This window comes from Lissotriton helveticus, chromosome 3_2 (genome assembly GCF_964261635.1).
Source record: "Lissotriton helveticus chromosome 3_2, aLisHel1.1, whole genome shotgun sequence".
Lineage (NCBI taxonomy): Eukaryota > Metazoa > Chordata > Amphibia > Caudata > Salamandridae > Lissotriton > Lissotriton helveticus.
The window spans coordinates 324,127,666-324,152,872 of record NC_136062.1 but is presented as its reverse complement, the minus strand read 5'-3'; the positions used below and the strand labels follow the sequence as shown (position 1 = coordinate 324,152,872).

The 25,207-nt window shown below is 47.5% G+C and overlaps 1 protein-coding gene across 1 annotated transcript in view; it reads left to right on the top strand.

The window, feature by feature from the left end:
- Positions 1-25,207, top strand: part of LOC144826313 (sodium-coupled monocarboxylate transporter 2-like) — a 717,317-nt gene that overhangs the window by 487,948 nt on the left and 204,162 nt on the right. The window lies entirely within an intron of this gene.

Here is a 25,207-nt window from a genome sequence, read left to right as displayed (position 1 = left end):
TGTACTTAATACAATAATGTTCGGATATATACAAAATTACTGATCCTATATGGACAATTCCTTGTACAATTGACCATGATTTTCTTAATTATTGTGTGTTTTACTTTGCATATATAATATTTTGGAGATCTGGGATTATTTTTACTACAGCCAAAAGGGGTGAAACACGTGTTGGCTGTGCCTCACAAAAGTATATTTCTTTCGTTACCATCCATGATCCTAAATAAAACTCTGAGGGGCGTATTCTCAAGGAACTATCGCCGAGTTTTCGGCAGTTTACTGCAGCCAAACTTGTGATACAATTATCACCCCATTCACAAGCAGGTGCTAACAGCCGACATCACTAGTTAACCTGCGATAGCAGCTGCAAAAAACATTGCTACAGACGACACCGCCAACTATCGCTAATGAAATGCAGAGTAGGTGTTTCTGTGCCAAAAGCTGCAATAACACCACTCTGCAACATTCTCAACGACCAGCCAGGTCAGCGAAAAGACCACAAAACATGCAATAATGCGTGTTAGCAGCAGGAAACTAACACCTGCTCTGACCTGGTACAAAGTTGGACGACACCCTGCACCACAAAAGGGAGCCCAGCCCAGAGCCACACCTGAAGAACAACAGATGCCACGGAGCCACTGAACATGCGGGCCGGACACCGAAGACGGCCACAACACCCACCCCCACCACCCCCAGGACCAAAACCCTGGGCACGCCCCACCTTCCCCAGACCAAGACATCTACGGCACAAAAACATGAACAAAAGCACCAGCCTGATGTTGCACAATTGCAACAATCAACATACATGTGAGTACTGAAATCCTGATTCATTCATTCACCATTGAAATACCAAACAAAAAGTCACATTCTAATTTGTCTCCAAACAACTATTTTGAAGAGTCATGACAGGGCATCCCTGGACAATCTGTGACTCACAGCCTGCAAGACAATATCCAAGATAAAAAGGTGTGTCAGGCACTCATCAAAGGACAGGGAGTGATAGAAAGAAAGAGAGAGAGAGAAATAAAGAGCGAGAAAGAGAGAGACTGAACAAGGAGCGCAAGGCCAATCGGGCCCTTGGCTCATGCAAACATGCCAACAGCTGCGTGTGTCTCAAAATGAATGCACCCTAAATCACAGGCCTGACATCAAAGTCAGCACGAAGGCCACATCACATTTAAGATTTGCAAGCAGTAGTCAGACTAAAATTAGGAATGAAAGCACCTTTGTCTCAACACACAAGGCGGTAGGCCAACCGAACCCCCGACCTTACTCCTGAATGCGACTGGCACACCCTGCGTGAGATACCATAACAGCCTCCGACGACTTTCACACCATGAACTCCACTAATGAAAAACCAACATGCCCAAACCTCACACATACTTGTCCCTGCACGACCTACATCTGCAAGAATGCCCTTGACACATTGGTTAATAACTACCGAAACATCCAAACATTGCACATACATACAACTCATTGCTCAGAGCTGTGGCATATCATCCACCAAACTGTCGCCGGTCTGAATGCAATAGCAGGCATTCTGGGCACATGCACAACCCCTGTCAGGTGGAACTGTACCGTGCACGTATGCAGCATCTGTTGGGATCCCTGCCAATGGCAGTGTTGCGAATCAGTTTCCGTCTGGGTTTCCATCTTGCCTACGTCCAGCCCTGGTTCAACTGTCAATCATGCACATTCTAGTGGCCCATGGAGGTCTGCCTGTCCAACACAATAGTAGCTTAATTGGATTATGACCTGATAGTGCTCCCCCTGTTGGCCCACGAATAGGAATGGCACCGGGATAGCCATGCATGGGAGGCACTGATCTTTGCCGTATGTGCTGGCAGTTGTGCATGGGAGATTGCACAACTCCTCGTGTGCAGTGACCACATCGAGGCGCTTCCCTATTGGGCTGTGTTGCGGTTTGGGGAAACGGTGTGGACTGAGCACATCTGCCCGGACCAGTTAATGGATTGGCTCACCCTTGAACCAGACAACAATGTACTATTGGAACATATTGCCCATGAAGCTGTGTTGGCATTCATGGATGAGTAACTACGTTCCTGCAGTCACATCGGATTGTCACCCACAGCACTGGTCCCAAAACTATGTTGCATCTCGGGGAATGTTTACATATCCCACCACAACATTTGACAAGTCTGCCTTTGTCTGGACTCTAAATGCATGTGTGTGGAACTACGCGTGTGTACACCTGTGTTGGGGGATGCATTTCCATGGTCAGAGCAGCACAGCATTGTTTGGTAACATTTAAACTCGGACATACTGCTGGGGGAGAGTACACACATGGCAATGTAGCACAACATGTGACCTTGTTGGACCCTCTCAACTAATCACAGGAGAGTAAACAGTCGGGTGCAGTTCAGTTTGATAGCTCTATGCCGATCCCATGAGCTGTGAGTCGTGTCCCCTGACATGGGGCAAGGAGCAGGCACCAAACATCACATGACTCATCCAGCAAGGCAAGGTGGGCTGAGCGCATTGCCATCCGTAATGATTTGTGTAAATTTTTTGCCTCCCCATTACCTGCATCTCGACATGTGTCCATGCATGTTGTGGCCCTTGCCTTGTCCGTACTGACATGCAATAGCCAATAGAGTCTAAGCAACTTCACTGGTGTCTAACTGTGATGAGTGTTGATTAGTTTGACTACTTGTGTGCCACAATGAGCATCGTCCGTACACAGGGAGGGACTGATTCAAGCATGTACAATGTGGGTGGGTTCCTTTTGACAGCTCCACCTCTGTGAGCCAGACATTGTGTTTGAGATAGTTGCTGGCAGACCTGTGCCCTTACGTGTCTTCAGAAATGTGAGTATGATGTCAAACCAGTGACCATGTGGAGCAATGTTATGAGTCATAACAGAATGTGTCCACACAGATGTGTGGGAGTAGGTATACGACACCACTTCTGGCCTGCTACTGATTTGGTCATTCCTACACACAGCCCTTTTCAATACATGGATGTGTGCCTACGTTGGGGGGTTGTGAGATTGTTGTTAATGTGCAATGGGGACACAGTTATTACTCGCCTTCACAGTCATCCAATTTGCCCTGTGGCTTAGGCTTAAACATGCACAATAATGTCATTTACCGGAGTGCACCTTCTTGTGCACTCATTGTCCCTACATCCAGCCATACTTTTATACTTGAGTGAACATAGTCATGTCACATCGGTTATTTTGAATGTTTTATTCACATTCTGGTGAATGACAGAGCTGGAGCTGTAGATGGCCATCCAAGCCCACACTACATGGAAGCCCAGTGGTGGGCCAACCAGAGTCCTTTGGGGATTGCAAAGTGATTTGGAAGAGGGAGAGTGGAGTCTGCAATAGGATTGCTGTGTAATTATCAACCAGTGAAGATATGGCAGTCCATGTCGGGGTCCAGGTGAATGTCGCAGAGTGTTCCGGTGGTCAGTAGATAGTTTTGTCCCAGGGCATGATGCATAGGGCAGAACCAGGCAGGGAAAGGCCATATGGCTGTGATGGATGCTACTACCTCCTTCCTCACACAGTAATTACCATTCACATCATACTCCTCTAATACTTCTTCTATTTCCGGTGCGTGTGGCAGTGTAATGGCTGCATCACTGTGTGCCACTGACACATCAGGGTGCAAAGGTGATAGGGCTGCATCACTGTGTGCCACTGACACGTCAAGGGTCTGAGATGTGTGTGTCGAAGTTACCGCTGCAGTTATCTAGGACAGTGTTAGAACTGGGGTCGCCAATTCCGACACAGTAGCTTGGCGCGAGGCAGGAAGGCACCCGAAGGCAATGTGTAAAGCGGTGGTGCAGCACACACTCACACTGACTCAAGAAAGCACTTGTAATAAAATGACACCACACCAGGTTGCTGTTCAATTCAAGACTCTTTATCTAGACTCTTAAATGCAGGTATGTAACTCTTCTTATATCAGGCAAATGGGGTCAACATCCTTCAGATACTAATTCAAGGCAAACCACATTTCTTGTAATCAGGATCATTAAAGGCAACATTTCGTAAATCTGGATTCAACATCAAAGCGTCTCCTGTGCATGGGGATCATTAAAATAACCCAACATATGCATGAATGACAGAACAGAAAAATATACAGCATTTCCTAAGTAGGGGCACGCTAACAGGAACAGTCCCCTGGCAGGGGGTTAACTCAAGTACAGTACATCAGTAGCCAGAGCAGTCTTGTGCCCAGTTCAGAAGGCCTCTACACATCCCCCTCTTACTTTGTGGAGTAGTGTGGCTCAGGGGTTAGAGGCAGCAGACCCGGAAGCTGAGATCGGTCCTGGACCAGGGTTCAATTCCCCGCCTCGGCGGGTCTTGGGCTAAAAATTCCACGGACTCGATATTTCTCGCCCCGGTGCCTCCTCGACTCATGGGTTCACACTCTGCAACTCTGGGCAATAGCTTGCTTAATCTCCACAACGGCCCCTCGCGGCGAGATGCCTGACTTTCACCTTGTGGATACCCTGCTATCTCACAGGGGAATACCAGGAAGGGTTCCCTAAGCAAGTGCCGGGAAACCCACTGCGGGTAGCTGTGCGCTATATAAGCTCAACTACATTTACATTTACTTTAGGCCTCCCGGGCCCAGAGGGCCATTGCAGGGTTAACTAGGGCCTACCGGGCCCAGATGCAGTCTCCCGAGGGAAGGGGTGGACACAAGGCTGTCTCTCTGGTGTTCTAAGGCTCCTTGGCAGCCCCGCTATTCAAGCAGACTCTCCGCCCTCCCCCAGGGGGGGTTTACCTAGTGCTGTAGGCTTCTATCTTTATTCGGGAGCCCGCGCAGGCTAAGCGGGCTCCCAGCAGCTCCTCTCTTCCCACTCCAGGCTCCTTACATGTCTGACCGTGAAGTACTGGGTTTTTCAGAACCGGTACTGATCCGGTAACCCAGCGGTGCCAGGGACAACACCCTATGTCTGACCGTGAAGTACTGGGTTTTTCAGAACCGGTACTGATCCGGTAACCCAGCGGTGCCAGGGACAACACCCTATGACTTCGGGTCCTTCCTGTTTCAGACTACAGAAACACAGAGTCTTCTAGGTGAAATCAAAGATCAAATTTATTGGCTGCAACCAAGTAACAGGTATCCTAGAAGTACAACACGGTGTATATTCTCAGGAGACTGCTCCCCTTACAAAGCCAGCCTTCTCTTTTTATACAAAATATTATGCTTCAGGCAAACATTCCTATTTTTACAGTTGACCATTCACATATTTTCACTACAAAGAAAAAGCAGAGTCATGATGACAATCCCACATTTCAGTTTGTTCAGCCCACAATCAATTACCCGGCAAGGCCCAGTATTTTCATCAGATATCGGCGGACCCCCAATAAGAACGGGCACCTCCTCCTCTTAAAGCAAGTCATAAAGTAGAGAACAGGGACAGGTGTGTGCGAGATTAGGCATGGTTTGTGTGCGATGAAAGGTTTATGGCCCGTTGTGCCTTGATGCTATCTCGTTCGGCCACTGGGAGAGGAACTGACCGAACAGGTTCGGCCTGGGGCAGTGGAGTCAGCTTGCCCAGGTCGCAGAGAAGTCAGGAAAGGTGTACGTGTCCTTCAGGACCGTGTTTGGCCTTTATCATTGACCTATGTGAGGGCAATTCACAAAATGGCTGCCGTACACAAAATGGAACCCGAGGGTTCAGAACAAAAACTACGATTTCAAGGTGAAATCGTCACTCGAATGTGACGAAAATGCTTGTGCATAGTGTACTAACCATTCTCAGTCTTCTGATATCAAATTTGTCATGATACGAATATGTTTATGTCACAGGTCCAAAATTTTCAGTACCACAGACCCTCCTTTTGCCCTTACATAGGCAATAACCTATACTTATGCTAATCTGAGTCCAGGTCTGTATTCCTAAAGTCATTGAGATGTTGCTGTAGCATCATCCTATTACTTAGCTCGTCCCTCGATACAGTTTCCCTTACACATGATGTAGCAGAGAGGCCACATAGTGCAGGAGCACACTGTATACACAGACAGAACAGGAAAAGAATGGCTAAGATCATCCCAATGACCATCAGAATTTTCCATCCCCAGCCGGATACCAGTTCCCAGAACCATCCCATGAACGACCAATCCCCTTTGTCTACATGAATAGATTGGGAAATCTTATGCAGTTTGGAGATGGCCTGGTACACTGTTGGAGCGTTATCTGAAATGAAAACACAGCAACTCGATTGGATCATTCTACATACCCCACCTCGGTCTGCAAGTATGACGTCTAACGCGACCCTGTTCTGAAGGGTCATAAGACGATCCGACTGGAGCTCAGCAGTCAAGTTACTAAGGGCACCAGCAGTTTCAACCACGGTGGATTCAACCACCCTTGTCAATTGCCTTATGTTCCTGCTGTTAACCATGGGTCCCCAGAACGGCAGAAAACCCCTCACGAAGTCTCCAAATTCTTGTTCTGCAGTGTCCTTTTCACTGAAGACACCTCTAACTATCCTCGTCTTATGGTAATCTTCCGCCGCTGTGTAGGTGGGAGGCAACAGGAACGAAACAAAGCATGTGCCCGAAAAGTTAGGGGGCAACCATGTATAGGCTCTATCATGGCAGATGAAATAGGTACCCTTAGCTGCTAAGAACGAAGGGGAAGTCTGAGACGCAAAAACATATGTCTCAGTGCAGATACTCTTCCCTAACTGAGCTCTGGGATTCTTGCCAATACCTTGCAGACATAAGTGACCCTGATGGGGTACTATCCAAATCGGGGAAGATCTCTTAGCTTGCTGTTTCTCACTCAGAGTAACTCCATATCCGGTCACGTTCCATCCTATATATACTAGTGTCTCCTCCCTCGGGATAGTCTCATAGGAGATATCTTCCTTAACCATGTCCACTATACCCTTAACTAGAGCACTATTCTTAGGATTATCTTCCACAGAACGTAGGGGGTAGGTCTCATGTGCGTAGATGAACATTGTTCTGTATGCCCACACAGAACCATTGTGGCTGAAAGGCAGAACCAGATAAGGGATACCCTTATCCGTTGTGTGAGGCATAAGACCACACACCCAACAGTTAGTAGTGTTCATTACTAGTTGGTGTTGGTGCAAAAGCTGAACGAAGGAGTTATTAATAAACTCTAATCTCCTAGCGGATTCATGTTCAGGAAGAGGTTGAAAAGAATGTGAGGAAATAGTAGTAGGAGGAGGTATGGGCGATGAAGTGGGTGAAAATGTCACTTGAAAAGAGAATAAAACATATCCTATGAAAAACATCATAACACTGAACAACACAAAAACACACAATATCAAAAAACATTTCTTGGTCATCATTCTGCAAATTGTAGTCTTAAAGTTCATTTGTTTGGCAGGTCTCTCCATCTCGAGAAACTCCATCCTCTCTAAAATGCTGCTCGCGATGGTAGGGTGATCTATGCTAAGGAACGCTTCTGTCAGTCCAGGGCAACTCCCTTAGACCAACCAGAACCGTCGACCTAACGTCTTCGGCTGCACCCCAAAGACTTTGGGCAACCGCGACCCTACAGCTGAACTCGGATGGTGGTTCGAAAAACAAAAATAAAAAGTTTCTCAGATGAGAGAGCTGCACTTTCAAAATTTAGCAAAGAAAAGAAAAGCTTTATTTGTCCATAGTTCTCGGCCTCAGATTATAGCGTTGCTTCCCAGATACTGTCTGGTCTTTAAACAGGAGTTCAGGCTCTGTAGTGTCCAATCGATTTGATGGTGGCACAGCTTCTTGCAAGAGATTGTCACTTTCTTTTTCAGAGATTGTTCCTTTTATGCGTGCATCACTGAAAGGCAGGAATCGAGGCACAGTTTCAGTCTCTGAGTCAGCGACACCCTCCTGGACCCACCGGTCGTACGGTAGAGGCAAAGGCACCCTCTTGCAATGTACGCCGTGGATCCAGTGCTTCTTCCCTTCTACTCGAACGGCTGATCTTGTTGAGAGAAGAACTAGATGAGGGCCGGTCCACCGGGGCTGGTCATTCTTTGTTCGCTGGAAATTCTTGACCAGCACCCAGGATCCAGGATCGATCGGATGTCCTGGAGCTTCAGAGACCTGAGGCAGAGTATCGTGAACCTGTTGGTGTAAAACACGCAATTTAGCCGTCAATTCATACAAATAGTCAAGTAGTACAGGGTGTTCGATCTCACTGAATTTTTTCGGCCTTGGCACTCCCCATATGTTGGCCGGACGGCCGAACACTTTTTCATGCGGACTAGGTCCCACTCGCGAGTGCACAGTCATTCTGGTTGATAGGAGTGCTAAAGGCAGAGCGTCAGGCCATTTAAGACCAGAGCTCGCTTGAATTTTGGCCAATTTTAGCTTTAACGTGCCATTGTAACATTCTACTAGTCCAGCTGATTGGGGGTGATTTGCAGCGTGGAATTTCTGGTGGATGCCTAGCCCCTCACATACTTTCTTCATCACTCGACCCACAAATTCACTCCCATTGTCACTCCAGACCATTCTCGACATTCCAAACCTAGGGAAGAACTCTTTGGCAAGGGCTTTAGCTGTGGACAAGGCAGTATTGTCCTTTAAGGGATATGCTTCTATCCATCTTGAAAAGGCACAAACAACAACGAGTACGTATTTCAGATTGTTGCACCTTTCCATGTGGATGAAATCTATCTGCAAAACCTCGAAGGGATACGTTGGAGGCGCAAAATGACCAGCTGGAGTTGGGGTTCACCTACCAGGATTGTATTTCAAACACACCATACAATTCTTGACCACATTCTCTGCACACTTACGAATTCCAGCATTTTGCCATACTGGAGCCAACAACTTGCAAATCCCTTTCACACTGATGTTAGCCATTCCATGAGCCATTGTAACAACTGCAGGCACATACGCATCAGGTAACAACCATCGCTGATGCTCTGACAGTTCAACCCAACAACCATTTGCATCCAATTTACCCGTACTTTCTCTCCACACACTCAACTCTTTCTCTGTAGCTTCAGCTTGAATGGACTTTACACTTTCTATCGTGTCTTCACACATTCCCACGTCACCAATCCATCTTGCAGGGCCTGCAACATACATTCGACTCATCACATCCCTTGCGGTTTCTTTTGCGACTTCATCAGCAAATGCATTTCCGCAACCAACATCATCAGTCACCTTCTTGTGTGCACTGCATTTCACAATCGCAACTTGCAACGGCAAAGTTAATGACTCAAGAAGCTCATTCACCAACTGACCATGCTGTATCTTAGCTCCATGCGAAGTCAGGAACCCCCGTTCTTTCCACAATCGTCCAAAACTGTGAGCCACACCAAATGCATACTGGCTGTCGGTATATATGGTCACTTTCATTCCTTTCGACAACACACACGCTCGTGTAAGTGCAATCAATTCTGCTGCTTGAGCTGAATTATGTGGGATACGTGCAGCTTCAACAATCATATGCAAAGTCGTAACAACATATGCCGCAGTCGTATCTCCATTCGGAAGCTTGAAGCATGAACCATCCACCCATAAGGTACCATCACACTTTGCAAGAGGAGTGTCCTGAAGGTCTATTCTCCTTTCATTTCTTCTTCTGTTCTGAGGAAACAATCATGCTGTTCAGAAGTATCTAACTCAGTCTCAATCGGCAACAACGTAGCTGGGTTAAGCGTGTTGCATCTTTTTATGTGCACATGACTCGCTAACAGTGTCAACTCATAACCTGACAACCGAGCACTAGTTAAGTGCTGTGTCTTGGTTCTGTTTAACAACGTGTCCACTGCATGTGGAACCATTACAATCAATGTATTATTCATCACTAACCCAGCAGACTGCCGAATAGAAACAGCTGCTGCCACTGTGGCTCTCAAGCAACTCGGCAACGCTTTAGCTACTGGGTCTAAAGTCGACGAAAAATAGGCACATGGACGCTGTTTGCCTCCGAACAACTGTGTCAACACTGACAATGCACAACCTTCTTTCTCATGGACATACAATGTAAAGGGCTTACTATAGTCGGGGGTACCCAACACAGGAGCTGAACATAATGCATTGCGCAAATCGAAAAAACTTTTCTGACACTCTTCAGACCATGGAAGGGGAGTCGGTGTATCTTTACAAGTTACTGCCACCAAAGGTTTGGCCAACAACGAAAAATTTGGTATCCATTGTCTGCAATATGATGTAATACCCAAGAAAGCAGGCACTTCTCTCTGTGTCCTAGGCACACTCAATTTTGCTATTGCCTGAATTCTTTCTGGGGTCAGTTTCCTTCCCTCCTTCGATAAGAGATGACCTAGGTAGGTCACTTCTTGTCAACAATATTGCAATTTGGAAAGCGACACTTTGTGATGTAAGTCAGACAAATGACGCAACAATGACAACGTGGCTTCTTTACAGATTTCCTCAGTATTTGCAGCAACAAGCAAATCATCGACATATTGAATAAGGGTCGCGCCATCAGGTACAATAATCGTATCAAGTTGTGTTTTCAAAGCTTGACTATATATCGATGGACTTTCACAGTAGCCCTGGGGAGCGCGTTTGAAGCGGAAGCTGCGACCTCCTAAACTGAAGCCGAAAACATCCCTACTTTCCTCGGCAATCCGGATGCTGAAGAACGCATTCTTCAAGTGAATCACCGAGAACCAAGTCGCAGAAGCTGGAATCATAGTCAATAGGGCAGTGATATCAGGAACAACTGGAAATTGTGGCACAACTATTTTATTCACTTCTCTAAGATCAATTACAAATCTGTAAACAGGTGGCTGAGAAGGATCAGTACGTTTCAAAAGGGGCAGAACACGACTATTGCAAACGTTGCCTCTTGTCTCTTCAATTACATCTTTTTCAATCAAATCGTAAATGATCGCTAGCAACGCTTTTTCACCTTCACTAGAGATCTTATATTGGGGAATACGTGGCATTTTAACATTGGCTTTTAATGTTACAATATATGGCGGTATTTCCAAAAGACCCACATCATTAGGACCAGTAGCCCAAAGAACTTCAGGAAGAGACGACAACTCTGTCGGAAGTTTATCCTTCGACAAATACATTGGGGAGACTACTTTCTTACCTAGTGTAAGCTGCACTCCTGAAGGAGAACAATACAAAGTCGCATACAATCTTTTTAAAAGATCCAATCCTAACAAGTTTTCACCACAACCTGTGGTCAGAATAAGGGGTGCTTCTAATTCACAAGGTCCAACAGAAAGGGACATAGGACTAGAAATCGGGTTCCTAACCGGGGGGCCAGAAAAACCTACTGAAACATTCATTTCGCCAGACAAAGGTGCGCCAGGGAGTTTAGAATGCATAATAGAACTCTTTGTAGCACCAGTATCCAACAGAAAAGCCTATGACACACCTGATGTAATCACCTCAACATAAGGTCCACTCTGATCTACTGGAACTGAAACAACTCCCTCTCTTTGTCTATGGCTGTCCTAGCAATCATTACCCTCCATACTCTCATCTTCTGCATAGTAGTCATCAGCATAGTACTGAGCTGTCCTATTAGACGCGTTATTCTGCTGATCAAACCTATTCATTGAATTTTGAGGTGGAAATGATCGCGCGTTCTGGGGTAGATTTCCATGTCCTCTACCTCTAGGCTCTTGTGGAGTACCTCGACCTCTTGCGCTAGAAACACCATTCATACGCTGTAATAAAGCAGGGCAACTACTTTTAAAATGGCCCTCTTCTTTACAATATGCACACTGATCAGGGCCCACAGGAAAACGTTGCTGAGGATATTCGGTCCTTTGCGCGTTTCTCTGAAACTGCTGAGGCTGCTGATAGTTACTTTGGTTACCACGAGGCGGATACGCCTGCTGTAAAAGAACCTTTGTCTTTAACTCTTTCGTTTTCTTTTCTGGTCTATCTTTCTCATCCTTATCTCGATTTTTGTATTACTGTGACGTAGCCAATATCTGTGCTGAAGAGGAAACGGCCCACGAACTTTCTGAATCTTTTAACTTCTTACACAACTCGGGAAGCAAATTGTGCACAAACTTGTCAACGAACAACCGTTGACCACCTTCTGTACTCATATCTTGACCGCTGTGGTTGATAAACGTCTCTTCAAACCTAGTGAAGAAATCAGACACTGTTTCATCTTTCTACTGCTTACACGCAGACAACTTGTCCCAATTCACTCGCATCGCAGGCATTAAAGTCTTCATGTAATTAATGATCCTACCAGGGAGATCTGCTACTAAAGGCTCGGGTGTAGCACCACCAACTTGTCGGTCATTTGCAGCACTAATATTAGCCCATGAGTCACTTAACTCTTGATCATGATCTGCATGACGAATCTTTCCCCATAAAGGCTGTGGAACAACATTTCCAAACAACATGTCTATGTCGGCTAAATTCATAATGCAAGAGCCTGCAGTCTGACAATTCCTTGTAATATCCTGCAGGATTTTTACGGGGATCAGGCAATGTCTGTTTAAGGGCCAAGACTTCAGCTCTTTTCCATGGAACATGTACCCAAACGCGCTGAAAGTGTGCTGGAACAGCGTCAATATCACGACCTGCATCAGGCTGCACTGCTTCCTTCCATACCGGAGGAACTTCTCTCATTGGATACTGTCTTACCTTCTTTTAACAGAGGAATCAGACTCAAACAACGACCGAGAAACACCCTCACTCCTGAATGATAACAATGTCGCAACTGCTTTCTCAGCATCGGAACCCACAATCGTGCCTTTTGCAAAATCGAACCGGACACGACACAACTCAGGCGGATTAGGCTCTAAATCAGTTTCCTCTAAATCCTCACTCAGGAAGGTACACATTTTCTCAAAAACGTATCTCTGTTTTGGTGCTTCCCACTGATGGAAGACATCCATAACAGACTCTAGCTCATATTTTGTTGGTTCAGTAACCCATTTATGTGCCAAATAATTCAAAGTCTCCTTCTCCCTAGAATCAGGCAGCTGGCTACGCAACTGTTTACGCTCTGAGACAGGGGATACACCTGTTGCTCCAAAGAGAGGGTACAGAAGGCTAGCAACAGTGCTAGTCATTCTCTGTCGAACAGAGGGAGAAGTCGATGAAAGGACAGGCGGAAAAGCAGAGTGAGTCAAGGCAGACGCAGAGGCGGTCTCAGGAGGAATACCAGGAGTGGTAGTCGATATAGTTGTCAAAGTTGTAGGAAGTAAAGGCAGAGCAGATGTCAAAGCCAGTGGCCCTTGAGGAGGCTGCACCGGAAGAGTAGGAGCCAACTGAAGAGCAGCTGGTTGTTGTGGAAGAACTTGATGTACAACAATCGGGGGTTGCACGACTAAAGGTTGCGGAGGTGCTGTAGCACTCTGCGCATAAGGGGGTGGCGAACTCAATAAATGCGACATTAGGGGGTCTTTTTCAATGTCTTTTGCTGCATCTTGCTGAAGAGGCGGCAAAACTGGATAACATTTATCGATAACCATTTTACGTTGCCTGTGCAACTGCTCACTCATCTGTTCTTCTTCGTTATCTTTAAACTGTATAGCAGCTTGCATTATCGAGATACCTTTTTCTCTTTTATTCTTTTTAGCTAATTTAATTTCTTTCTGTTTGGCTTCCTTACGCCATAGGCGGAAAGAGTCAAACATCGCCGGCCGGGCTTTCTTCTTGAAAAGTCTAACTTCCAGATTATCTAGGATTTCCGTGTCAAAGCTACCATATTGGGGCCATTTTAAAACACCATCTTTCCTGGTGTATTTGATCCACACCTCGTTATAGGTGATGGGGCCCACGCCATGTTTCACATAAAGTTCATAAGTTGGAGTTCCAATCGGAGGAACCGGACAAGAGTCCTCCAATCGGGAATCCCTATTACAACCAAGACAAAACAAATTTCCATGTCTGCTAAGACCAGGCATCTTCGCTCTCTAGTCTAGCTTCAAACTTCAAGGGATTATCGAATACGATATTCTCGTGAATACACGAGTCCCTCGGCTTTGGTACTTGCAAGTTCCAAATCAAAGATCCCAAGGGGATACCCAAACTAAGGACTAGGAGACGCTCCACTTATACTTAACTGAGGTATCGATGACTTCACCAGAAGACTCGTCTATCGTTTCGCTATACCAATCATCAAGGGTCCAAAACAGGGCGATAGTCAGGGCAGCAGTCCTTCGTAGCCGTCGGGAAGCGGGGAACCTCGCAGCAAAGACTTTCGGACCACGTCGACATGCAGGGGTCGATGAAGTGGCGGCCTTCCTCCAGAATTTTCACACAAAGCTCCTCAAGAACCTCTGGCTTGGACCGGTACCGCTGATATCGCCTAAGTTGGGCGCCAACTGAAGTACTGGGTTTTTCAGAACCGGTACTGATCCGGTAACCCAGCGGTGCCAGGGACAACACCCTATGACTTCGGGTCCTTCCTGTTTCAGACTACAGAAACACAGAGTCTTCTGGGTGAAATCAAAGATCGAATTTATTGGCTGCAACCAAGTAACAGGTATCCTAGAAGTACAACACAGTGTATATTCTCAGGAGACTGCTCCCCTTATAAAGCCAGCCTTCTCTTTTTATACAAAATATTATGCTTCAGGCAAACATTCCTATTTTTACAGTTGACCATTCACATATTTTCACTACAAAGAAAAAGCAGAGTCATGATGACAATCCCACATTTCAGTTTGTTCAGCCCACAATCAATTACCCGGCAAGGCCCAGTATTTTCATCAGATATCGGCGGACCCCCAATAAAAACGGGCACCTCCTCCTTGTAAAGCAAGTCATAAAGTAGAGAACAGGGACAGGTGTGTGCGAGATTAGGCATGGTTTGTGTGCGATGAAAGGTTTATGGCCCGTTGTGCTATCTCGTTCGGCCACTGGGAGAGGAACTGACCGAACAGGTTTGGCCTGGGGCAGTGGAGTCAGCTTGCCCAGGTCGCAGAGAAGTCAGGAAAGGTGTACGTGTCCTTCAGGACCGTGTTTGGCCTTTATCATTGACCTATGTGAGGGCAACTCACAAAATGGCTGCCGTATACAAAATGAAACCCGAGGGTTCAGAACAAAAACTACGATTTCAAGGTGAAATCGTCACTCGAATGTTACGAAAATGCTTGTGCATAGTGTACTAACCATTCTCAGTCTTCTGATATCAAATTCGTCATGATACGCATATGTTTATGTCACAGGTCCAAATTTTTCAGTACCACAACCGGGCTGGGAGAGACAGGGGGGCTCCCACTCCTCTCGAAGCCCCTACGACGAGACCTGGACCGGCCTCGGGCTTTCCAGCTCCTTCCACCTCTCAGGGCCAATCAGGGCATAGCGTGATGGAGGCTTGCCTGCAACCGCCAATTCTAGCGCGGCTCGCAGGGCGCGTCAGCCCCAGCCAATGGCTGTGTGGCGTCAAACGGGCGCGGCCGATAACACGGCCGGTGCCCCCGTTTCGTGACGATGGTCACGCTGGCTTCTCCGCCCCAGTGCGGCCTTCCCAATACACAGCAGCCTTCCCTTCACTCCAGGAGCGTCGGGGATTACAACCACCCAGCGTATTCTTTTCACATGGCGCCCGGGCTGCTTCGGTGATATCGGCAGATTGCGCGCTTCCTGGATGCAAAGGGCTCACATGTAGGTACCAGGCCGGCAGCGGTGATGTCAGCAATTAGCGCTCAGAGGCTACAGCGCTTCGGGGTCACAGTGCCCAATAGTAGGTGAAAGTACAGGGCCTGCACCGCGCTCGGGGGCATCAGCAGGATTCTGGGGGCATAGCGCTTGGACATTACAGCGCTTAGGAGGTAGCAGTTTTTCCAAATCACACACACCGCTCCAGGAGAACAGCGCTGGGGGGAATACAGTTCGAGCAGGCTAGCGATGGGGGCACAGGTCTTGTAATTTGGTGCTAGGTGGGCACAGCGCTTTAGGAGCACAGCGCAGGGGGGGGACAGTTCTCTCAATAGAGAGCTTAGTTGGAACTGCGCTGATTACCTGGTTGATCCAAGACAAGGAGAGCAAGCTCTGAACGCTCATGGTGCGGCTTCAGTTGGTTGATGTGGAACACCCTATGGGGTTCCCGGGGGGCTCTTGAGGTCTACTACATAAGTGGTCTGGCCTCGTTTCTCCACGATATCATTTAGCTTCATGACCCACACCTTCTGTCCAGCATCCAACTCCACCGTCCAAGCGTTTCGGTCGTACCACTCCTTCATGACCGCTTGTCTTGCCTTCAGGTTGTCTGAGGCTTCCTTCCACAGCTTGGCCATCTGGCTGCGGAAAATACCAGCATGTAGCTGAACACGTCACGGGGAAGCTTCCCCCACCCCTCCTTCCCAAAGCTGAGAGGCCCCCTAACGGGTTGGCCATAGAGCAGCTCAAAGGGGCTGAATCGACTCCCTTCTGCGGCACCTCTTGGTAGGAAAATAGCAGACAGGGTAAGAGGACGTCCCACTTCCATCGCAAGTCATCTAGCAGGCTCCGAATCATCCCCTTCAGGGTCTTATTGAAGCGTTCTAAGAGCCTGTTAGTCTAGGGGTGGGAAGGAAATGGAGAACCAGTAGGTCACTCTGCACTCCTTCCACATGGCCTGCATGTAGGCCGAAATGTAATGTGTGCCCCTAGCTGACACCATGACCTTGGGGAATCCCACACAGGTAAAAATCCCCATCAAGGCCCGCACCACCGCAGGTGCAGTGATGGTCCTCAGAGGGATTGCCTCCGGGTACCGGATGGCGTGGTCCACCAACACCAAGATGAACCAGTGTCCCGAAGAAGTCGGCGGGTCCATTGGCCGACAATATTAATGTCTACCCACTCAAAAGCGGTACAGACAACCGGGAGCGGTTCCAGGGGGACCTTAAAATTAGTCCCTGTCTTACCACTCGCTTGACAAGTCGTACAGGTCTTGTAAAAGGTGTCAGAGGCAATTCGCATTCTGGGCCAGTAAACATGTGGAACCAACTGAGCAAAGGTTTTGTCCTGGTCTAGGTGTCTGGCTAGTGATATCTCCTGTGCCAATTCCAGCAGGAAGGCTCGGTAGCATTGGGGGACCACTAAGGCGTGGATGACCCATGCACCGGAGCCTTAGGCTCACTGTAGAGGAGGCCATCCTCCCAGTAAATGTGGTAATTGCCGGTCTCTTGGTTAGATGCTTTGGCTTCAGCCTGCCGCCGCATGCCTTCAAGCGTGGGACACTCTCTCTGCGCCAGACAGAACTCCTCCTGGATAGGCCCTCCTCCCACCTGCCACTCTGCAGGGGTCAGCAAGTCCCCCACGGGAACAACATCCACCTCCGCAGACTCCGGGGTCACCTCAGCGGGCTCCCCATCCACCTCGCGGGGTGTGTCCGCCACAGTGTCCTCTTGTCCAGCATTGGGCTGGGCCATCGTTCCAGGCTCCAACTTGGGTTGAGTTCCTTGCCCGGCAGCCATGGACCTCGTGACCACGCAGGTCCATCCTGGTAACTCCAGCATTTCAGTGTGGGCTTGGAACTCCACGTCCTTCCAGGCGGTATACTCCAGATCGTTTCCGAGCAGACACTTAACTCGATTTCAAAGCTTTATTCGATTAATTTGAAAACAACAATCATAAAAGCACATGGTATAACAGACAATAGACATTCATTTATCGCTAATACAGATTCCACGCAACGGGTTAAAATTAAGGCTACATGATTCGGGAAAGAGTTTAAAAAGCATACTTTTCCTCACAGATATGGCTTTCAAGATAAAAATCGCAGTACGAAAGCAAATTTCATGATCATTCAGGGAGAAAAGCAGTCGCATAGCTGATTTAACAGTTGTTATTGCCCTTTTTTTAAACAATGGTTTTACATAAAATACACGTAGATGCAAGTAAAAATCACAAATGAATAAAAGTGAACAGTGCTTTGTTTAGTAATCCCATCACATGGACACGGTACAGAAGGATGGATTTTTATATGCGGAAAGGCCACCAAATTATGGGCAATACCCAGTCTATGCCTGGTAAGGACGTACCGATGAGACGGCCGAGTGACCGCAGTTAGGTAGGTCTGAAAACAAGTGGTCTCGATATTAGAGTAATAGTACTGGGGAATTGTTAGCAACATTTTTGCCTCCCTACGTGCTTCCGCCTTTTTCCCTAAAAACAAAGATTTTAACTCCTTTTTAGGGATGTCGGAGAGACTGGCTGGATCGGCCAAAATGTCCATGTTCAATAATACTCCTACTGTGGTTACGACGTAATTAATCCAAGGAATCGAGAGCCTCTTGTCTAAACGAAGACAATCAGTAATAATGTCTCTCGTGAAGCTAGTTTCTTCTTTATACCAAATTGCTCTCCAAACCATCAAAGGTCTTAATTAATTAGGTCGGACAAATATTCTATCCCTAGCTCATTATGTATTATCGGTGTAGAGGCTGATTGGGGCAAACACAGTAATCTTTTCAAAAAACAGTTCTCTTCCGTTTGCAGAGCCTCATAAAGGCTATGCCCCCAGACCCCTGACCCATACAAGGCTATGGGAGCGCATCTCAGTCGATATATTTGCAACATGTCGTATATACGACGTTGTCCAAGCTTTGTTGCAAACTTAAAGACTCCGTGTGCGCTATTGGACATCTTAGCTTTGACATTCAATATTTCTTGTGTCCACAGGCCATCATTACTAAAGGTTATACCTAGATAACAAAATTTATTGACAACCTCAATCCTTTGCCCATCAATAAAAAAGGAACTAGACTTCCTCGGCTTACTTCCACAAATCATAATAAAGGTTTTCGTGTAATTAATCTAAAGTGAGTGTTCTTTTATGAACCCCGCAAACCTATCCATCAGTCTCTGAAAGCTTAGGGGGGGGCATAAAGCAGAACGGGAATGGACTGCCTATCTACTTGTGGTGCGTCGGAGCTTGGCCTCAACGGCATTAATAAAAAGAGAAAAAAGGAGGGGTGCCAAAACGCACCCTTGCCTTATGCCTAGGTTAACCCCAATACTGTCAGTGCACTCCCCAACCCTGCCAAAACTGATATGTGCCGATAAATTGGAATATAATCTAGCTAGGAAATAAATGATCTCCGGGGGTGCACCCAGTTCAAGTAGTGTTGGTCATAGTAGGGCATGATCAACTAAGTCGAACGCGCTGCTTAGATCAGCGAAACAGAGAAAAAGCGTGCCCTTCTTGGCGCGCGTATATTTCCCTATTACGAGGTCTAAATTTATGCACTGTTCAATCGTCCCTAATCCTTTTCTAAACCCAAACTGGGAACGGGCTAAAATTCCATTACTCTCCGCCCAATCCTCTAACCTAGCCAGCAACACCTGGCTCATTGTCTTGAGGGAAGAGTCTAGGAGGACGATTGGTCTATAATTATTTGGATCTGCCATAGCTCCCTTTTTATATATAGGTATAATCACCGATTCCCCCCAAGAAAGCGGGGTGCCATCAGTCGCTGCAGCGTTAAAAACTTTAACCAATACAGGTCCCCATAATTTCGGGTCAGTCTTATACAGATCGATCGGTACCCCATCCGTACCGGGTGCCTTCCCACCCTTACTACACCTGATCGCCACCTCGACTTCTTATACTGTAATATTCAACGGGGTGGCCGGCCAGGGTTCAGTGTTCCTAGTGATTGGAATTGCCATTCCATTCGAGTTGAATATACTTTCAAAATGTGACTTCCAGCTTTCGTTGCTGACATGGGCGGTAAGTACCGGAATGCCCTCACTCTTAAAAAGAGGGCAATTAACCACATCCCAGAAGAGTTTACTATCCGACATCTCAACTGCTCTAGTCAGGCTACCCCAGGCTTCTTCCCGAAGTTCTCTCTTCCTACGCTTTAGCTGTTCATTATAGGATGACCGTAAGTTTGAGAAAATCGATCTATCCCTTGGTATTCTGGATAATGCTGTCTTTAATTTCCTCAGGGACTCAGTACATGCGTGGTCGATCCAACCGGTGATAGGTTTGTGATTACCATGCTTAGTAGCTGTCAGGATATTGTTAATTACAATATTTATCCTATTAAAACTAGATAAAATTCCCTGAATGGAAGAGTTCTCATCCAGGCAATCTTGTAGATCCGGGAGGCAAGCCGACACAATTTTAACCAAGAGCTTTTCTGAGTTGTCTCCCCTCCATTTTATCCAATAGCCGTTGGATCTACACGGCACTATGTCATTGATGGTACAAGTATTGGACAAAGGCTTAAGGCCTCAGAAAGTGATCACGAGTGAAATACAGTTGTGGTCACTTAGAGCTAAATCCCTTAAAACTGGGGCATCACAGAAGGGACTAATATCATTAGTGATCAACAGATGGTCGATGATCGTGGCCGAATTCCACCCCGTAAAGGTAGGGACAAAGTTACCCTCGCTGTCTTTAGCAGGTTGGAGTATAAATAATGCAAACTTAGCCAGAACCAGGTTCAACGACTCTCCGTACGCATTGTGAGGAAAGTGAATAATACCATCCCCACTGTCATCATTGTACCCACAAACCTTGGTCCCTGATAGTGTACACGTAGTGGTGTTAAAATCCCCGCCCCAGATGATTGAGAAGTTCACACAGTTATCCTTACAAATTTTATCCAGGGCCTTCTCCAATTCCTTTACCACCAGGCAGCGGGAAGAATCAAACACGTTGTTGTAATGGGTAGTCAACAATGTATTACGTCCATTCTTATGGGATAACCACACAATTTGTGAGTGACAACCAACATTTTCATGCAAAATAACCTTAACTGGAAGTTTGACTGAGAGTAAGATAACCAGGCCACCTTTGGCTCTACCCATATTCGAGGCCTGTGGTGGTAAATTATAAGATACAACACCATCATAATTAATATCATTCACCCACCAAGTCTCTTGGAAGCATAATATGTCGTAATTGATCAAAAAATCTTTCCAGCCCAGGCAGTCTCGTTTGTTATTCCAGCCAGAAATGTTCCAATAGGCAAGATTAAACCATCTATCACTTATTTCAGTACTGTAAACGGGGGCTTTCTCAGCACTTTTTGAGGGACTCTCCGGCAGGCTTAGTTGGTTTGTATTAAACGAAATACTCCCATGTCCTTCAGGTATAGTGGTAGCTACACCCCGAGTCCCGTTTCCATCGCGGGATGGGGGGCTATCATTCCCCCCGTGCAAGATTAGTCAGTATAGCCTCCACTTGCTGAGGAGACTCTATATAATTAGATGGTGGGCTTAGTACCTTGATCTGGGGACAATTACTCACTAGCTCATGCTGGGACTTGGTCAGTCAGTTTACGGCTTCTAAACAATTAAATCGATTATGGCTAACGTAGGCATCAGTAGGAAACAAAGGGGCCTTATTACCCCAAGCCCCCCTGTCATTTTTCCTCCTTACTACTCTGGTCCATTCGCCTTGGCCTCTTATGAGTTCTCTCTCATAATTGAGTGGATAGAAAAAATGTAGGGGAAATGGCTGGATGATTGTATCTGTCTTATGATTTTCCCATGCGCAAATGTGGGTGACTGCCCTCGGATCTCTAAAGGTTACAAGGACACAGTCACCGTTAATCGATTTGGCCGTTCTTCCCACCCAGGAGGTCCTCTTGACCATGATAATCTCATTTGATGTAAAGGGGGGGAGAGGTCTATTCACGCTAAGCCAGCTTACCACTTTATTCTTTAATGAGGCAAAAAATTCATAAACTTCCTCTTTTAAAGCCGGGACGCCCGTGAGGACCACTACCAAGGGCTGTGCTTCCGGCGGGAGATCTGGATATGAAACTTTCCCTGCCTGATTATTGGTCTCGCGGTTAATTTCCTTCGGCGGAGTTTCCTTTACTTTCAAGGGGGCCTTAGCTGGACCTGGGCCTCCTTCACCGCCCCCGCGGGATACTAGCTAGGATCTAGGCTTGGGAATGGGTACATCTTTTCTCGCTGGCTGGGTACTAGTAACTACTATCTCAGGTTGGGTATCTGTACTAACACCGTTTTCTATGGGCTCTGTATATGGGGTTACAATAGTTTCCGTTCTAGTAACCATTTTTTCTAGTGTATTACTATTAGCTACCACAACCTTTTCGAGCTGATCCAGTTTACAGTTAATGATCCGTGTTCGCTCCAGTAGGGGCAGTATTAAAGATTTCATTAAAATTTCGATTTTTCCTAAAAGATCGCTATTGCCTGTATATTCAGGAACCATGTTAAAAGGGGCTGAGAGCCTCACAGATGTATTTAATAAACTAGGGCTAGGTGTTAGGCCACAGTTTTTAGATATTTTGGCGGGTTTCTCCATTGGGGGTCTCCCTACCCGTTTCCTTTTGGTAATTTTATTTAGTACACTTTGAGTATTCGTTGGAGGTAGAACGAGATCAGGACTGTCCATAGACGTTATTAAGCTAGTCAGGGATCGTGTAGAACCACTTATGGGTGTACTGTTTATAGTATTCTCTAGGTAAGAGTCAATTGCACCGGATTCTACCTGCTTCGGGCTACAGGATGAATGTATAGCTGTTCCCAAGTCCGCCAGCCCGGATACGGGGGAGACAGATGCACCAATAGCACCAAGCAAAGAGCGTCTGCCCGTCACCAGGTCAAGGGACAGGCGCTTTTCTGTCTCTGCTATTTCTTTCTCCAAAATTTTTGCAGACCGGTTAATGAAACGATCCATGGTGCCAGTAACAGCCCCCCCCGGGGAAGATATAGTAACCTTTCTCCCCTACCCTGACCGCAGCACCATACTGATAGTTGAGTAGACACTACCAATCACAAAAATAGCTGCAGGAATCGGATGATGTACCTCACAGAGAGTGGGCCCTGCCGGCCTCTATCGGCCTCGGACGGCCCGCCCTTTGCCCGGGCTTAGCCCGGCGCACTCCCGCACGCGTCCCGCATCGCGCGGGGAGGGCCATCTGTAATAGGAGAGGAGGCGGGGCTGATTAGGGGAAGAGAACCAGCTGGTGACTCCAGCTATGAATGCTGGTCCTCGCAGTCCCCAACAGGCACGTTCTCCCCACAGTCCGAGCCCAGTAAACACGCGGTGGCTCCAGTAGCAGCAGAGAGACCCATGAAGATAGCAGCAAACAAAGTCCGACACTCCAGTGACAGGGCAAGGGAGGCTTCACGCAGCGAACTGGCAAGGCAGGGCTTACAGCAACTCTCAACTGGCCCGAGACCCCTCCCCACTCAAAGGGAACCTGAGCCACAGGAGAATGACCCACACTGCCGTCAGCCAACACAGCCAGGTGTAGTACGTCAGGGATCACTTGCTCCGGGGACACCAGCTGTCTCAGTACCATCGTCATGCTTGCACCGTGTCCCTCAGAGCCTCCACCTCCTGCCCGTTAACCCGTACCCTCTGCCGGTACTTGTCAGTGTTCGAGGGTAACTGCGTCACTGGGACCATCTCTCTATACCCCAGTGAAACCAGGGTCAAGCCTGTCCACTCACCCCCCTCCTCTAGGGACAACTCCTCCCCCAGCGCTACACTAGGCCCCCCGGGGCTCTTACCTTTTATTTTTTTTTACTTTATATATATATATATATATATATATTTATATATATATCTTTACCTCTTACCCTTCGGTCGGCCTTGTTGGCCAAAGCCGATGTCCCCCTCATCAGACTGGCCCGTTTTGGTGGCCGCTCCTTCCATTATTTGGCTGCATGTGGTTGGAATGAGCTTCCTGTCTCCTTAAGGAAAGCCAACAGTCTCTTTTCTTTTAGAAAGGAGTTGAAGACCTGGCTTTTTTTCTGTATGATCTTCTGTGCCCTTTGCGAGTAGCTGTGTTGTGTTTTCCTCCTCAGGTTCTCTTTGCCAAAGCGCCGAGACGCCCCTCGGGGTAGCCGTGCGCTATAAAAGAGACAATACATAACATAACTTAACATAACCTCCTGTGGGGGCCGGGGTCCTTTTACGACACTGGGGATCCCCCTTGTAGTGTCCAACCTCCCCACACTCGTAGCACCAGACATTTCTGAGCTGCTGACTCTTGTCAGGGTAAGTTGGTTTCTGGAATCCAGATTGGGGTGGGGAACCCAGCCCTTTCCCAGGTTGTCTATTTTGTGGGCCTCTGAAGAACCCTTTCTTTTTATCTCCCCCCTCTCTCTTCTGGAGAAAAACCTGCCCACCTTTCAGGATGTCTCCCCCAGGTCCCTTGTGGGACACCTGAGTGCTAACCCAGATATGCGCCTCCTCCGCAAGTTCCCGAGGGTCAGTCAGCTTGCAGTCCACCAGGTGTTGGCGCAGCTCTGGAAAGCATTTATCGTGATGGTGCTCCCTTAAAAACAAATTGTACAGCCCTTCATAGTTGCTCACTTCGCTGCCACGCACCCAACCCTCTAAGGCCTTACATGCATAATCAAAAAAGTCCAACCAGTTCTGGGTGGGAAGCTTATGGCTGTTGCGGAACCTCTGGCGATACTTCTCTGGGGTGAGGCCAAACTTTGTAAGCTGTGCCTCCTTCATGACATGGTAATTGGTACGATCTTCCTTTTCTAGAGTCAAGAGTGTGTCCCTTACCACTGGAGGTATGTAACAATACAGGCCACCCCCATAACTCTCGGGCACCCCATGGGCTACCAAGGATACCTTATATGCCACCAGTCACTTATCAATGTCATCCCCTACACTGAAACTGGCTACCACCATTCCTATTGCCTTGCGCCCCTATTTGCAAAGCTCGTAGCTCCAATTCCTTTAGGCTAAGCTCATGCGCAAGATTCTTCTCTTCCATGGCTAGCCTCTTTTCCTCTCTCCCCTTCTCCATTTTAGCAAGCTCTAATCTTAATTGCCTCTCCTCCCTCCTGTCCTCATACTCCTCCGGCGATGCACTTCTCCTTGACACAATACTGCCTGCCCCGGAACGTCTTCCTGTCATCACATTGTCACTAACGTCTATCTGCAGTAGGTCTAACTCTCCTGAAGTGCCCGCCTCCCCCTGCCTCTCATCCACTCTCCCCCCTGGGTGGGCCTCTACTCATGCTCTCAAGGCCTTCTGTAGCTCCTCTCTCTTGGCGCCTCGCTTGACGGACACCCCCATCCCCTGACAGAACTCCTTCAGCTGCACCACCGTATACTCCTCTAGGTTGGCCAGCTCAAACTCCATCCTGACAGTTGGGGCCCCAGACAACTGAAGGGAAAAAAACACTCGGACGTAGGCAGCAGGGAGCCTATACAATCAATGTAAATGTAAATGTCATGGTACTTATAGAGCGCACTGTCACTAGACGGTCACCTTGCGGTGTCGCCTATTCGGTTTCCTGGCGCTGATACTCATACCGCTGTGGAACCCCTCCTGGCTTTCCCCGTGAAGTGTCCACTCCTGGGCACCCCCAGGGTGAAGCAAGGCATCCTT